At 43.6% G+C, this 15,041-nt stretch overlaps 1 protein-coding gene across 1 annotated transcript in view; it reads right to left on the bottom strand.

The window, feature by feature from the left end:
* The window catches only part of PNOC (prepronociceptin), a 77,972-nt gene extending 71,705 nt beyond the window's left edge, over positions 1–6,267 (bottom strand). Inside the window, exon 1 of the mRNA XM_060755114.2 lies at positions 5,998–6,267. The gene's annotated coding sequence lies outside the window, so the exon portion shown is untranslated. The remainder of the gene's footprint in view (positions 1–5,997) is intronic.
* Positions 6,268–15,041: the final 8,774 nt, after the last annotated feature.

Here is a 15,041-nt window from a genome sequence, read left to right as displayed (position 1 = left end):
AATGGCCTTATTCAGGTAATGAATGCATACCACTGAAGCATTTAATGGCCTTGCAGCTTCAAAGCCTGACTGATTGCTGCCTGGGGGTTTCCTTTGTTGGGGCATATGGTGCCTTTTGAGGTGTTTATTTGGAACAATTTCCCTTCCTTTTTATTCCCTGCAATGATTTTTCTGCTTTTATATTGTTCAGGTAATGAATGCATACCACCTAAGCATTGAATGGTCTTGCAGCTTCAAAGCCTGGCTGGTTGCTGCTTGGGGTTATCTTTTGTTGGGACATACAAAAGAATATGGAGACTTTAGGGTATCTATTTTCCTCCCTTTTATTTCCTGCAGTAATTTCCCCCCTGTATATTGTTCAGGTAATAAATGCATACTACCAAAGCACTGAATAGTTTTGCAGCTTCAAAGCCTGGCTGATTGCTGCCTGGGGGAATCCTTTGTTGAGACATACAAAAGGATATGGTGACTTTTGGTCTATTTATTTGGGCACAATTTCCGTTCCTTTTTATTCCCTGCAGTGATTTATTTCCTCTGTATATTGTTCAGGTAATGAATGCATACCACTGAAGCATTTAATGGCCTTGCAGCTTCAAAGCCTGGCTGATTGCTGCCTGGGGGATCCTTTGTTGGGGCATATGGTGCCTTTTGGAGTGTTTATTTGGAACAATTTCCCTTCCTTTTCATTCTCTGCAGTGATTTTCCCCCCTGTATATTGTTCAGGTAAGGAATGCATACCACCGAAGTGTTAATGGCCTTGCAGCTTCAAAGCCTGGCTGATTGCTGCCTGGGGTTATCTTTTGTTGGGACATACAAAAGGCTATGTAGACTTTGGAGTATCTATTTTCCTCCCATTTATTCCCTGCAGTGATTTCGCCCCTGTATATGGTTCAGGTAATGAATGCATGCCACCAAAGCATTGAATGGTTTTGCAGCTTCAAAGCCTGGCTGGTTGCTGTCTGGGGGGGATTCCTTCGTTGGGACATACAAAAGGATACGGCGATTTTTGGGGTATTTACTTGGGCAAGATTTCCACCCTTTTTATTCCCAGCAGTGAGTTTTTCCCCTGTATATTGTTCAGGTAAGGAATGCATACCACCTAAGCATTGAATGGTCTTGCAGCTTCAAAGTCTGGCTGGTTGCTACCTGGGGGGGGGGGGGGAATCCTTTGTTGGGAACATACAAAAGGCTATGGAGACTTTGGGGTATCTATTTTCCTCCCTCTTATTCCCTGCAGTGATTTTCCCCCAGTATATTGTTCAGGTAATAAATGCATACCACCAAAGCACTGAATAGTTTTGCAGCTTCAAAGTCTGGCTGATTGCTGCCTGGGTGGGAATCCTTTGTTGGGGCATACAAAAAGATATGGCGACTTTTGGGTATATATCTGGCATGATTTCCCTCCTTTTTTATTCTCTGCAGTGATTTTTGTTCCTGTATATTGTTCAGATAAGGAATGCATATCACCAAAGCATGTAATGGCTTTGCAGCTTCAAAGCCTGGCTGATTGCTGCCTGGGTGGGAATCCTTTGTTGGGACATACAGAAGGATATGGTGACTTTGGGGGTATTTATTTGGGCACTATTTTCTTCCCTTTTTATTCCCTGCAGTGATTTATTTCCTCTGTATATTGTTCAGGTAATGAATGCATATCACCGAACGCTAACATATTGGTATTTACTTGGATTCTAGCGGGAGATCGTTTTGATTTCCATGGAATGCAAATTCTTTAATCATTCATCCATAATCTATTATGCTTTCCTTCAAAACACACACACAACAATCCTAAAAGAGAAAGGGAATGGAAAAATATAATCATAGTTCTCTGTTTTAGTCTTTGAAGTTCCTTAAAAGTCTCTCCCAAGTCTTATTTTGGGAAGGCAACCCAACAACACACTCTTGGAATATAACAAGCTTATTCTATTCAAATTAAGACGAATAACATATAAATACGATGATATTTTCAGCCACGTTGTAGGACAAAAGAAACCCAAATCGGGGTCCTTTTCCCTGGCGTTTCTCTGCCTTTTCGAATCGCTCCGAAAGCTCCAGCGCCTTTGTCTGGTGCTTTTCCCCGCACCGTATAATTTAGCCAATTATCGTCAATTTTACGATAGGATGCACACGCTGTCGCTTGCGCTTCTGCAGGTGTATGATTACGATGGGGGAGAAATATATCTATATTTCTCATCCAATTCCAGAGTATTGTTTCCCCCTGATAAATGGGGAAATGTGGGTTTGCCAAACGGTTCGGGGAGCATGGAAATGCCACCCAAAAGTTCCTTTTGGTTCGATGCAAACACCACACTTTTGTTTCCATTTACAAGAGAAGGAAACAAAAGCAAGGAGGAGAATGTGAGGATTTGTCTCCACATTTTGAACCCAAAGAAAGCCAGTTTTCTATTAACCAATGAGCTGGAAACGGACCGTCGGAAAGCCAAGAAAGACGGATCGATAGGCTTTTGATCCATCAAAACCCCTCTTTTGAAAGAGAAAGAAGTTCACTGAGCTCTTAGTTAACCGGCACCCATGGAGATTGATTGATGGGTGGATGTCGGATAAATTGAGTTTCTGGTTTCTTGGGAGTTACTATCAAAAACAAGGCTAGTATGACACTCCGTACTATGGGTTGTTGTAGGTTTTTTTCGGGCTATATGGCCACGGTCTAGAGGCATTCTCTCCTGACGTTTCGCCTGCATCTATGGCAAGCATCCTCTGAGGATCCCTGCCATAGATGCAGGCAAAATGTCAGGAGAGAATGCTTCTAGAACATGGCCATATAGCATAAAAAAACCTACAACAGCCCGCTTTCCTATTTCCTCCGACAATACATTCTCCTGTATTGTCGAAGGATTTCATGCCCAGAATCACTGGGTTGTTGTAGGTTTTTTCGAGCTATATGGCCACGGTCTAGAGGCATTCTCTCCTGACGTTTCGCCTGCATCTATGGCAAGCATCCTCAGAGGTTGTAAGGATGCTTGCCATAGATGCAGGCTCTGAGGATCCCTGCCATAGATGCAGGCAAAATGTCAGGAGAGAATGCTTCTAGAACATGGCCATATAGCATAAAAAACCTACAACAGCCCACTTTCCTATTTCCTCCGACAATACATTCTCCTGTATTGTCGAAGTCTTTCATGCCCAGAATCACTGGGTTGTTGTAGGTTTTTTCGGGCTATATGGCCACGGTCTAGAGACATTCTCTCCTGACGTTTTGCCTGCATCTATGGCAAGCATCCTCAGAGGTTGTAAGGATGCTTGCCATAGATGCAGGCTCTGAGGATCCCTGCCATAGATGCAGGCAAAATGTCAGGAGAGAATGCTTCTAGAACATGGCCATATAGCATAAAAAACCTACAACAGCCCACTTTCCTATTTCCTCCGACAATACATTCTCCTGTATTGTCGAAGGCTTTCATGCCCAGAATCTCTGGGTTGTTGTAGGTTTTTTCAGGCTATATGGCCACGGTCTAGAGGCATTCTCTCCTGACATTTCGCCTGCATCTATGGCAAGCATCCTCAGAGGTTGTAAGGATGCTTGCCATAGATGCAGGCTCTGAGGATGCCTGCCATAGATGCAGGCAAAATGTCAGGAGAGAATGCTTCTAGAACATGGCCATATAGCATAAAAAACCTACAACAGCCCACTTTCCTATTTCCTCCGACAATACATTTTCCTGTATTGTCGAAGGATTTCATGCCCAGAATCACTGGGTTGTTGTAGGTATTTTCGGGTTATATGGCCATGGTCCAGAGGCATTCTCTCCTGACATTTTGCCTGCATCTATGGCAAGCATCCTCAGAGGTAGTGAGGTCTGTTGGAACTGGGAAACAGTGTTTATATATTTGTGGAATGACCAGGGTGAGACAAAGAACTCTTGTCTGCTGGAGCTAGGTGTGAACGTTTCAACTGACCACCTTGATTAGCATACAATGGCCTGACAGTGCCTGGAGCAAACTTTTGTTGAGAGGTGATTAGATGTCCTTGTTTGTTTCCTCTCTGTTGTTGTGCTGTTGTAATTTTAGAGTTTTTTTAATACTGGTATTAAATACTCCGTACTATACTACGCCATAAACCCCATATTGGGTTGTTGTGGCTGTATGGCCATGTTCCAGAAGCATTCTCTCCTGACATTTTGCCTGCATTTATGGAAGGCATCCTCAGAGGTTGTGAGGACTGTTGGGAACTCGGATAATGGGGTTTATATATCTGTGGAATAATATACAGAGTGGGAGAAAGAACTCTTGTCTGTTTGAGGTAGGTGTGAATGTTGCAATTCGCCAACTTGATTAGCATTTAATGGCCTGGAAGTTTGACGTCTGGCTTCTCACTGCCTGCAGGAATCCTTTGTTGGGAGGTGATTAGCTGGACCTGATTTATTCTTGTCTGGAATTCCCCTGTTTTGAGTGTCGTTCTTTATTTACTGTTATGATTTTAGAGTTTTTTAATACTGGTAGCCAGATTTTGTTCATTTCCATGGTTTTTTCCTTTCTGTTGAAATTGTCAACACGCTTGTGGATATCAAATGCTTCTCTGTGTAGCCTGATATGATGGTTGTGAGAGTGGTCCAGCATTTCTGTGTTCTCAGATAATATGCTGTGTCCAAGTTGGTTCATCAAGTGAGGAGAACAGCCAAAAAAACTCACAACAACCCAGTGATTCCGGCCATGAAAGCCTTCAACAATACATCAAACCCCATATTGACAACATTCATATTGTTGTCATTCAGAGACCTCACAACCTCTGAGGATGCTTGCCATAGATGCAGGCGAAACGTCAGGAGAGAATGCCTCTAGAACATGGCCATATAGCCTGAAAAAACCTACAACAACCCAGTGATTCCAGCCATGAAACCCTTCGACAATACATTCATATTGAAACACGGTAAATAAGAACAAATGGAGCAAAACTTAAAATAGTTTTGTTATAAAGAAAGCTTTGTGATTTTATTTATTTGATTGATTGATTGATTGATTGATTGATATTGCCCATTGGTTGTTAACTGAGAGTCTATTGCAATTTCTGGTTAACTGAGAGTCTATTGCAATTCTTCCCAAACATGAAAGCACTGGCACATTGATTATATTTTGGTGGATTGAAGCAAATGGTTGGAAATTGTAAGGAAAGTAATTCAAGTCTGTTGCAATTCTTTCCAAACAGAAAAACACTAGCACATTGATTATATTTTGGTGGATTGAAGCAAATGGTTGGAAATTGTAAGAAAATTCAAGTCTGTTGCAATTCTTTCCAAACAGAAAAAACACTAGCACACTGATTATATTTTGGTGGATTGAAGCAAATGGTTGGAAATTGTAAAGAAAGTAATTCAAGTCTGTTGCAATTCTTTCCAAACAGAAACACACTGGCACATTGATTATATTTTGGTGGATTGAAGCAAATGGTTGGAAATTGTAAGAAAAGTAATTCAAGTCTGCTGCAATTCTTTCCAAACACCAAAGCACTAGCAAAGCAATTATATTTTGGTGGATTAAAAGCAAAGGATGAGCATTATAGGAAAAGTAATTCTTTTTCTAGAAAGGAAAGCAAATTATTTCCAAAGCAGTTATTATATTTTGGTAAACAAAAGCGACGCACCGGCATCGTACCACTTAATCTAGGAGAGGAATCCTTCTCTCTCTCTTCAGTTTTCCTGAGATTTCTCTTCTCTAAATTTCCCTAATATTTCCCCAAAATAAACTCCTTAAAGAGGGCATTATCTTTGGAATAATAACAACAATAAGTGGCTAGTTGATTCAAAACTGTCTTGAGCGCAACCTATGAAAACGGATAAGCGTTCGGCCAAGTCGGTGCATCTCGAAAGGTCAGGAGAGAAGAGGGAAAGGGTCACCGGAAAAGCCGACAAAGACAAGCTGTGTAATAGATGACAAACACCATGAGATCTCTCCCCATAATTGCCAAAAATGCTAAAGAGGGTCTTGCATAGACAAAGGGGATGGGAGTCGCAATTGGGCATTCAGTCCCAAGCCGAGGCTTACCTGCCTGTGCACTCCGAGTCCCAAGATATCCTTCCAACGGCGGAGCTTTTTTGCACTGTGTGGCTGTCAGCGTGGGCCCTTATATATATATGGATGCACACACATCCACACCTCCTCCTTCTCCTCCTTTTCCACGCATTGATAGGAGGAGGACCGGGGAGCGCAGCCCTCTCCAAAGAAGACTTGGAGGCTGAAGCTAAAAGCCTGGCATCCCCTTTGGGGGCACTTTCTCCAAGGAAGGGCTTGGTCACACTTGGAGACCCCGGAACAATGAATGGTTTCCACAGGGAAAAGGGGGAGAATGGGAGGGAAGGTGAGTCAGAGACACAGACACACACTCTCTGTGCCATGTTGCCCCCATCATCACAATTGGCAGGCCTCAGGCAAGGCTTGCAAGGCTGAGAATGAGGAAAATGGGAAATTGGCTCACTCAAGCATCCCCAATGCGGTTGGTTCCCTGCATGGAAGACATGAAGCTTCCATCTCATCGGAACTGAGATTTGGAAGGGACCTCCAAAGTCCACCCAGTCCAAGCCTCTACACAATCAAAGCTGGGGTGTTGTGTGGTTTCTGGGCTGTATGGCTGTGCTCTAGCAGCATTTTCTTCTGACGTTTCACCTGCTTGCTATCTAGTTTGCTAATTGCACCTTTTACAATTGCTTAGCAGACAATGGTTCTTTTGATGTATTGTCGAAGGCTTTCATGGCCGGAATTACTGGGTTGTTGTAGGTTTTTCGGGCTGTCTGGCCATGTTCTAGAAGCATTCTCTCCTGACGTTTCACCTGCATCTATGGGAGGAATCCTCAGAGGTTGTGAGACCTCACAAATGACTTTGGAGGTCCCTTTCAACTCTGTTCCTACAGCAACCCAATGGTTCTTTCCTTCCACCCTTGACATTCCAAAAGTATCTATACTCCTCTTGCTTGACCATTGGATGCCAGCCACAGATGTATCCAATCCAATTTTTCATTATCCCCTCTTCCTCCTCCTCCTCTTCTCTTCTTCCTCCTCCTTTGTCTCCCCTCCTCCCATCTCTTCTTTTTCTCTTCTTTCTCTTCTTATTTTTCATTATCTCCTTCTTTCTTCTTTCGTCTTACACCTCATCTTCCTTCTCCTCTTCATCTTCCTTCTCCTTCCTCCTCTTCTCCTTCTTTTTCTTCTCCTTCCTCCTCCTCCTCCTCCTCCTCCTCCGCCCTCCTCTTATTCCTTATTCATCTCTATCTTTATACTTCTTCTATATCTTTATTCATTCAGAATAGAACTCCAGGCATCTTAAGACAGCCATACAGTTGTCTCTCAGTAGCCACAGATTTGTATCCATGGATCTCACTGGAAAATAGTTTTTAAAAAATCCAGAAAGCAAAAGGACACAATTTTATTACAGGACAGACTTTACAGGAGAAGCAATCATACAATCATAGAATCAAAGAGTTGGAAGAGACCTCATGGGCCATCCAGTCCAACCCCATTCTGCCAAGAAGCAGGAATATTGCATTCAAATCACCCCTGACAAATGGCCATCCAGCCTCTGCTTAAAAGCTTCCAAAGAAGGAGCCTCCACCACACTCCGGGGCAGAGAGTTCCACTGCTGAACGGCTCTCACAGTCAGGAAGTTCTTCCTAATGTTCAGATGGAATTTCCTCTCTTGTAGTTTGAAGCCATTGTTCCACGTCCTAGTCTCCAGGGAAGCAGAAAACAAGCTTGCTCCCTCCTCCCTGTGGCTTCCTCTCACATATTTATACATGGCTATCATATCTCCTCTCAGCCTTCTCTTCTTCAGGCTAAACATGCCCAATTTCCTAAGCCGCTCCTCATAGGGCTTGTTCTCCAGACCCTTGACATTTTAGTCGCCCTCCTCTGGACACATTCCAGCTTGTCAATATCTCTCTTGAATTGTGGTGCCCAGAATTGGACACAATATTCCAGATGTGGTCTAACCAAAGCAGAATAGAGGGGTAGCATGACTTCCCTAGATCTAGACACTATGCTCCTATTGATGCAGGCCAAAATCCCATTGGCTTTTTTTGCCGCCACATCACATTGTTGGCTCATGTTTAACTTGTTGTCCACGAGGACTCCAAGATCTTTTTCACACGTACTGCTCTCGAGCCAGGCATCCCCCATTCTGTATCTTTGCATTTCATTTTTTTCTGCCAAAGTGGAGTATCTTACATTTGTCACTGTTGAACTTCATTTTGTTAGTTTTGGCCCATCTCTCTAATCTGCCAAGATCGTTTTGAAATATTTCAGATAATCCCACAGAAACCATCCAGTTCTACCTCTTTCCCTGCAGGGAGGCACAATCAAAGCACTCTCGACAGATGGCCATCTAGCCAGGATTACAACATGACTTGAGCATCCACAGATGTTGGTATCCACGGGGCATCCTGGCACCAAGCCTGTGCAGAGTCCACTCTACTTATAAACATAACAAATACAAGGGGTTAAAAGCAAATCAAAAACATCTTATCTTAAAGTTAAACTAAGAGGAAATAGCCATAAAAAGCAGAGACAACAAACAATTTGTTTTGTTTATTTTTCCTATCTTTCTGCCGATGTAAATAATTTAAGACAGCGTTTCTCAACCTGGGGGTTGGGACCCCAGGGGGCGGTCATAAGAGGGTGTCAGAGGGGTCGCCAAAGACCATCAGAAAATATAGTATTTTCTGTTGGTCATGGGGGTTCTGTTTGGGAAGTTTGGCCCAGTTCTATTGTTGGTGGGATTCAGAATGCTCATTGGTTGTAGGTGAACTATAAATCCCAGCAACTACAACTCCCAAATGTCAAGGTCTATTTTCCCCAAACTCTACCAGTGTTCACATTTGGGCATATTGAGTATTTGTGCCAAGTTTGGTCCAGATCCATCATTGTTTGAGTCCACAGTGCTTTCTGGAAGTAGGTGAACTACAACTCCAAAACTCAAGGTCAATGCCCACCAGACACTTCCAGTATTTTTTGTTGGTCATGGGACTTCTGTGTACCAAGTTTGGTTCAATTCCATCGTTGGTGGAGTTCGGAATGCTCTTTGATTGTAGGTGAACTATAAATCCCAGCAACTACAACTCCCAAATGTCAAGGTCTATTTTCACCAAACTCCACCAGTGTTCATATTTGAGTATATTGAGTATCCATGTCAAGTTTGCTCCAGACCCATCATTGTTTGAGTCCACAGTGCTCTCTGGAAATAGGTGAACTACAACTCCAAAACTCAAGGTCAATGCCCACCAAACCCTTCCAGTATTTTCTGTTGGTCATCGGAGTTCTGTGTGGGAAGTTTGGTTCAATTCCATCACTGGTGGAGTTCAGAATGCTCTTTGATTGTAGGTGAACTATAAATCCCAGCAACTACAACTCCCAAATATCAAGTCCTATTTTCCCCAAACTCTACCAGTGTTCCCATTTGGGCATATTGAGTATTTGTGCCAAGTTTGGTCCAGATCCATCATTGTTTGAGTCCACAGTGCTTTCTGGATGTAGGTGAACTACAACTCCAAAAATCAAGGTCAATGCCCACCAAACACTTCCAGTATTTTCTGTTGGTCATGGGCGTTCTGTGTGCCAAGTTTGGTTTAATTCCATCATTGGTGAAGTTTGAACAATTCCATTGTTGGTGGAGAATGCTCTTTGATTGTAGGCGAACTATAAATCCCAGCAATTACAATTCCCAAATGGCAAAATCAGTGCCGCCTAACCCCACCAGTATTCAAATTTGGGCATATCAGGTTGTTTCCCCTGACATTAAGTCCAGTCGTGTCCGACTCTGGGGGTCGGTGCTCATTTCCATTTCTAAGCTGAAGAGCCGGCGTTGTCCGTAGACACCTCCAAGGTCATGACTGCAAAGAGAAGAGCCGGCGTTGTCCGTAGACACCTCCAAGGTCATGTGGCCAGCATGACTGCAAGGAGCGCCATTATCTTCCTGCTAGAGCGGTACCTATTGATCTCATATTTGCATGTTTTTGAACTGCTAGGTTGGCAGAAGCTGGGACTAACAGCGTATCAGGTAATTGTGCCAAATTTGGTCCAGTGAATGAAAATACATCCTGCATATTGGATATCTTTTGGGAGCGCTTTAGTTGTGCATTCTTGCATGGCAGAAGGGGGTTGGACTAGATGGCCCTTGGGGGTCCCTTCCATGTTTACGTTTCCATGTTTCATCTCTTCTTGCATCCTTTTATTATTAGTTCCAAACTTTGCAAGGTTTCCTTGGAGAGGATTTGCACCAGACGCTTAACTCTTTGGGCTAACTTTTCTTGCACTTGCTCCAATGCTTTTCGGAACGGCGGTGACTAGAATAGGAACCGACACTCCTAGCATGGCTAGACCATTATTGGCGGTTTTAAGGACGCCCGCCTTCTGCAGCCAGCAATGCTGCTGGGTTGTGTATCCTAGCAATGCGGTTCAGCATCTTGCAACCTACAATTTCGGGGCAGAGGTGAACTTGCTGCTAAATGGCACACAGAAATATTCTGCCAAATTGATCGGGCGACGAATGTGCCAAACGGATGTCTTGACCCCGATGATGGATTTCTGGATATTCAGAGTTTGCGGCAACGAAAATAAATGCCATTTGTGATTTCAATATGAGTTTGCCATGAGAACAAATAAGGATGGGAAACACATCTACACTGCAGTTTGGCACAGGCAAACTTCGGCCCTCCGGGTGTTTTGGACTTCAACTCCCACAATTCCTAACAGCCGGTAGGCTGTTAGGAATTGTGGGAGTTGAAGTCCAAAACACCCAGAGGGCCGAAGTTTGCCCGTGCCAAACTACAAACTACAACTCCCAGCAAGTGAGAAAAAGTTATTGAGGGGAAGACTCTGTCCTTTCTTCTCCTTCCAAGTAATATTGCGCTTTGAACTCAAGTTTGCAGCAAATAAATTAAGCCAAAAGCAAAGGAGGAAAAATGGAGGAAGGGAGAGAAACTAGGACACTATCAAAGCAAGAAAGAAAATGGGATGATAGTAGAATAATTGAAGATCTCCTTGCCAACCTAGTAATATTGGGCTTTGAACTCAAGTTTGCAGCAAATAAATTAAGCCAAAAGCAAAGGAGGAAAAATGTAGGAAGAGGGAGGAACTAGGACACTTTCAAAGCAAGAAAGAAAATGGGATGGTAGTAGAATAATAGAAGATCTTGCTAATCTAGAGAAGTTGGAAGGTATCCTATGTAGTCTGACATTCTTTTCCTACCATGGCAGGGACTCAAGCGTTGTGTATTCCTTTGCTTTAGCAAATGTAGGTTAGCTGTGAGTTTTCCGGGCTGTATGGCCAAACTCCAGAAGCATTCTCTCCTGATGTTTGAACCACATCTATGGTAGACATCCTCAGAGGTTGTGAGGTCTGTTGGAAACTAGGCAAGTTAGGTTTATATATTTTTGTTGTCAAAGGTTTTCATGGTCGAAATCATTGGGTTGCTGTGAGTTTTCCAGGCTGTCTGGCCATGTTCCAGAAGCATTCTCTCCTGATGTTTCACCCACATCTATGGTAGACATCCTCAGAGATTGTGAAGTCTGTTGGAAACTAGGCAAGTGGGGTTTATATATCTGTGGAATGATGTCCAGGGAGGGAGAAAGAACTCTTGTCTGCTTGAAGCAAGTGTGAATGTTGCAATGTGCCACCTTGATTAGTATTTAATGGCCTTGCAGCTTCAAAGACTGGCTGCCTGCTGCCTGGGGAATTCATTGTTGGGAGGTATTAGCTGACCCTGATTGATTCTTGTCAGCCAGGCTTTGAAGCTGCAAGGCCATTAAATTTATTTATTTATTTACAGTATTTATATTCTGCCCTTCTCACCCCGCAGGGGACTCAGGGCAGATTACAATGTACATATATATGGCAAACATTCAATGCCAAAGACACACAACAGATATAGACAAATGGTCAGAGGCTATTTTTCTGGCCACCAGGGGAGCTGTCGCTTTCATAGTCCATCTGCGACACTGATGAAGTACTTCCACATTCCCCGCATGCTTTTTGCTGGAGCGCTTTGCTGGAGTCTTTTTTATGGCCTCGTAAATTAGTTAAATTAGCCTCCCCACACATAGGTAGTACCTAATTTTCCTACTTGACAGATACAACTGTCTTTTGGGTTGCAAAGGTTGACAACAAACTACACAATTGGTTGGAAGCTCACTCCGACCCGGGCTGGCTTCGAACTCATGACCTTGTGTTCAGAAGTGATCTTAATGCAGCTGACACTCAGACAGCTGCGCCACAGTCCCGGTGCTAATCAAAGTGGTGTGGAGCCTTTTAAACAGAGGCTGGATGGCCATCTGTCTGGGGTGCTTTGAATGTGATTTTCCTGCTTCTTGGCAGAATGATGTTGGACTGGATGGTCCACCAGGTCTCTTCCTAGTCTAGGATTCTATGATTCTAAGGTGGCCAATTGCAACATTCATACTTGCCAATAGACAAGAGTTCTTTCTCCCTCCCTGGACATCATTCCACAGATATGTAAACCCCACTTGCCTAGTTTCCAACAGACCCCTCAACCTCTGATGATGCTTGCCATAGATGCAGGTGGAACGTCAGAAGAGAATGCTTCTGGAACATGGTCAGACAGCCTGGAAAACTCACAGCGACCCAGTGATTTCGTCCATGAATTGTTTCGACAACACAAATGTAGGGTAACTTGGAAATTGCATAGCATCTGGCTGAGATAGTCCCCTTTAAGTTACCTTTTTGGACAATAGTGTCCCAAATCCCCAGCCAGAATGGATGTTTCCCCAAAGAAATAAATGTAACTTTTTCAAATCGAGATTTTGGACACTTGGCTTGATCACAACTCTGGACTTTATTGAGGAATTTCCATTACCGACCAATACAGAATTAATTTATTTTTCTTCTTTCCACAGGCCTGCCTTATGAAAAAGGATGATGCCTCCCCAGACACAGAAATACGATTCAGGATTTCTTTGTCTTAAAGGGAACTTTTAGAAAGTTGCCTTAAAGTTCTTTAATATCTTACTGAACTACTCCTCTTCCAGCTTGAGGCCGCAGCTGCCTGCAGCTTCTATTAATTTTAGAGGAGAAGGGCAGCATTTTGTGTTAGGGAAAAGCAATCTTCTTGGATACCTCACCCAGCATGGTCACTGGGGATTTTGGGGGTTATAATCCAAAAGTTGAAGTTTTCAAATACTGGGGAAAAGTTGCTCCTTGTGGGGCATGCACTTCTGCAAATCCAGGGCACTTCCAGACAGCATTAAATCACAGGTTTTAGTGAGGAGCAAAAAATCCCAGCACTTCAGGAGAGGTCCACATACAGACTTGTTGGTCCCGGGATTTCTGCCTTCGTTGTCCAGACTTGATGCTTTGTTCCAAGATTTTTAGGCTGCAGGACTTCTGTGTTGCACTCCAGAACAGGAAAAGCCCTCTGACTTTAAACACCACACCACTGAGTAGGGAAACAATCCTTTTATTGAAGATAATTAAAAAGCAGTAAAGTAAAAAGCACTTTAAAGAAATAGGTAAATCCAATTAGGTAAAAAGATAAGCAGGAACCAAGTAGTTCAGGGCAATAGTCCAGCAAAGTCCATAAAAAGAAAGTCAAAACTTCCCAAACAAAATGCAAGAAACGAGGAAACATGATCTTGACTTGATTCCAAATGATGCTTCATCTGACTACATATCCTGTACTTGACACTTTTATCTCCTCGTTAGCTATGTCTCTAGCACTCAGAAATTGGTTTCGCTTTAGCCGAGAGTCTCTTATCTTTTTTTCTCGGAGCCTGGCAGAACGCCGAAGTCACTGTTCCGCTTATCTGTTTTGACGAATCTCCTCCCATCTATCTATCTATCTATTTATTTACTTACTTCACTTGTATACCGCTCTTCTCAGCCCTTAGGCGACTCAGAGGGGTTAACAACAATTCAACAGTATACATAGTACAAACAATAAGTCTTTAAAAACAGTAACGTCACAAATCAATAAACATAACATCAATACAACATTACATCAGTATAACAAATCCATCAGGTCTCATGACTAGAATCAGTATCCAAACTCGTTATCCATTATTCCGTGTTCCAGTAATCAATCAATCAATCACACTGCTTAGCCAAATGCCTGTTCAAACATCTAGGTCTTCAGTTTCCTCCGAAATACCAGTAAGGAGGGGGCCGATCTGCAGGGAGGGCATTCCACAGCCGGGGGGCCCCCACTGAGAAGGCCCTGTCTCTCTTCCCTGCCAGGCGTGCCTGTGAGGCCGGCGGGACCGAGAGCAGGGCCTCCCCATATGATCTTAACGTCCTAACTGGTTCATAGGAGGAGATGCATTTAGACAGGTAGGTCGGGCCAGAACCGTTTAGGGCTTTAAAGGCCAAAGCCAGCACTTTGAATTGTGTTCGGTAGCAAATTGGCAGCCAGTGGAGCTGGCGCAGCAGAGGAGTTGTATACTCCCTGAGTGCCGCTCCTGTTAGCATCCTGGCTGCCGATCGTTGGACCATTTGAAGCTTCTGAGCAGTCTTCAGAGGTAACCCCACCTAGAGAGCGTTGCAGTAGTCTATACGGGATGTGAGTAGAGCGTGGACTACCGTGGCCAAGTCAGACTTCCCAAGGTATGGGCGCAGCTGGCCCGTATTTGCTCATTAATTTCTGCAGGTGCCGAGCTGTTTTCAAGTTCCAAATCATGGGAACTCTCTGGTAGCAATTCAGGGAGCACACCATCATCCCCACACCTTACAGGGACATTCTCATGGGAAACTACACCTTGAACAGGGATCTCCTGGTCATTCTCTGCATCAATATCACTGACCAAACCATTGCCATCTTGAAACTCATCTTGAAACTCATTGACATCACTCCCCACAACCAAAGCACCCCTGATCCTGGAACACAATCACAGGTTGTGCTCCTGAGACCTCACAACCTCTGAGGTGGTCTGCCATAGATGCAGGCAAAACGTCAGGAAAGAATGCTTCCGGGACATGGCCATACAGCCCGAAAAACTTGCAACAACCCAGTCTATGTTTGCCTTTCTGGCCAATTAACTATTGGATATAGGCCTCTATCTCTCCAGCTTCTATCTCTTCGACCTTCCTGGTCT

Source organism: Anolis sagrei, chromosome 1 (genome assembly GCF_037176765.1).
Source record: "Anolis sagrei isolate rAnoSag1 chromosome 1, rAnoSag1.mat, whole genome shotgun sequence".
NCBI classification, from domain to species: domain Eukaryota; kingdom Metazoa; phylum Chordata; class Lepidosauria; order Squamata; family Dactyloidae; genus Anolis; species Anolis sagrei.
Note: the sequence above shows the minus strand (reverse complement) of the source record. Positions and strands in the feature narration are given on the sequence as shown.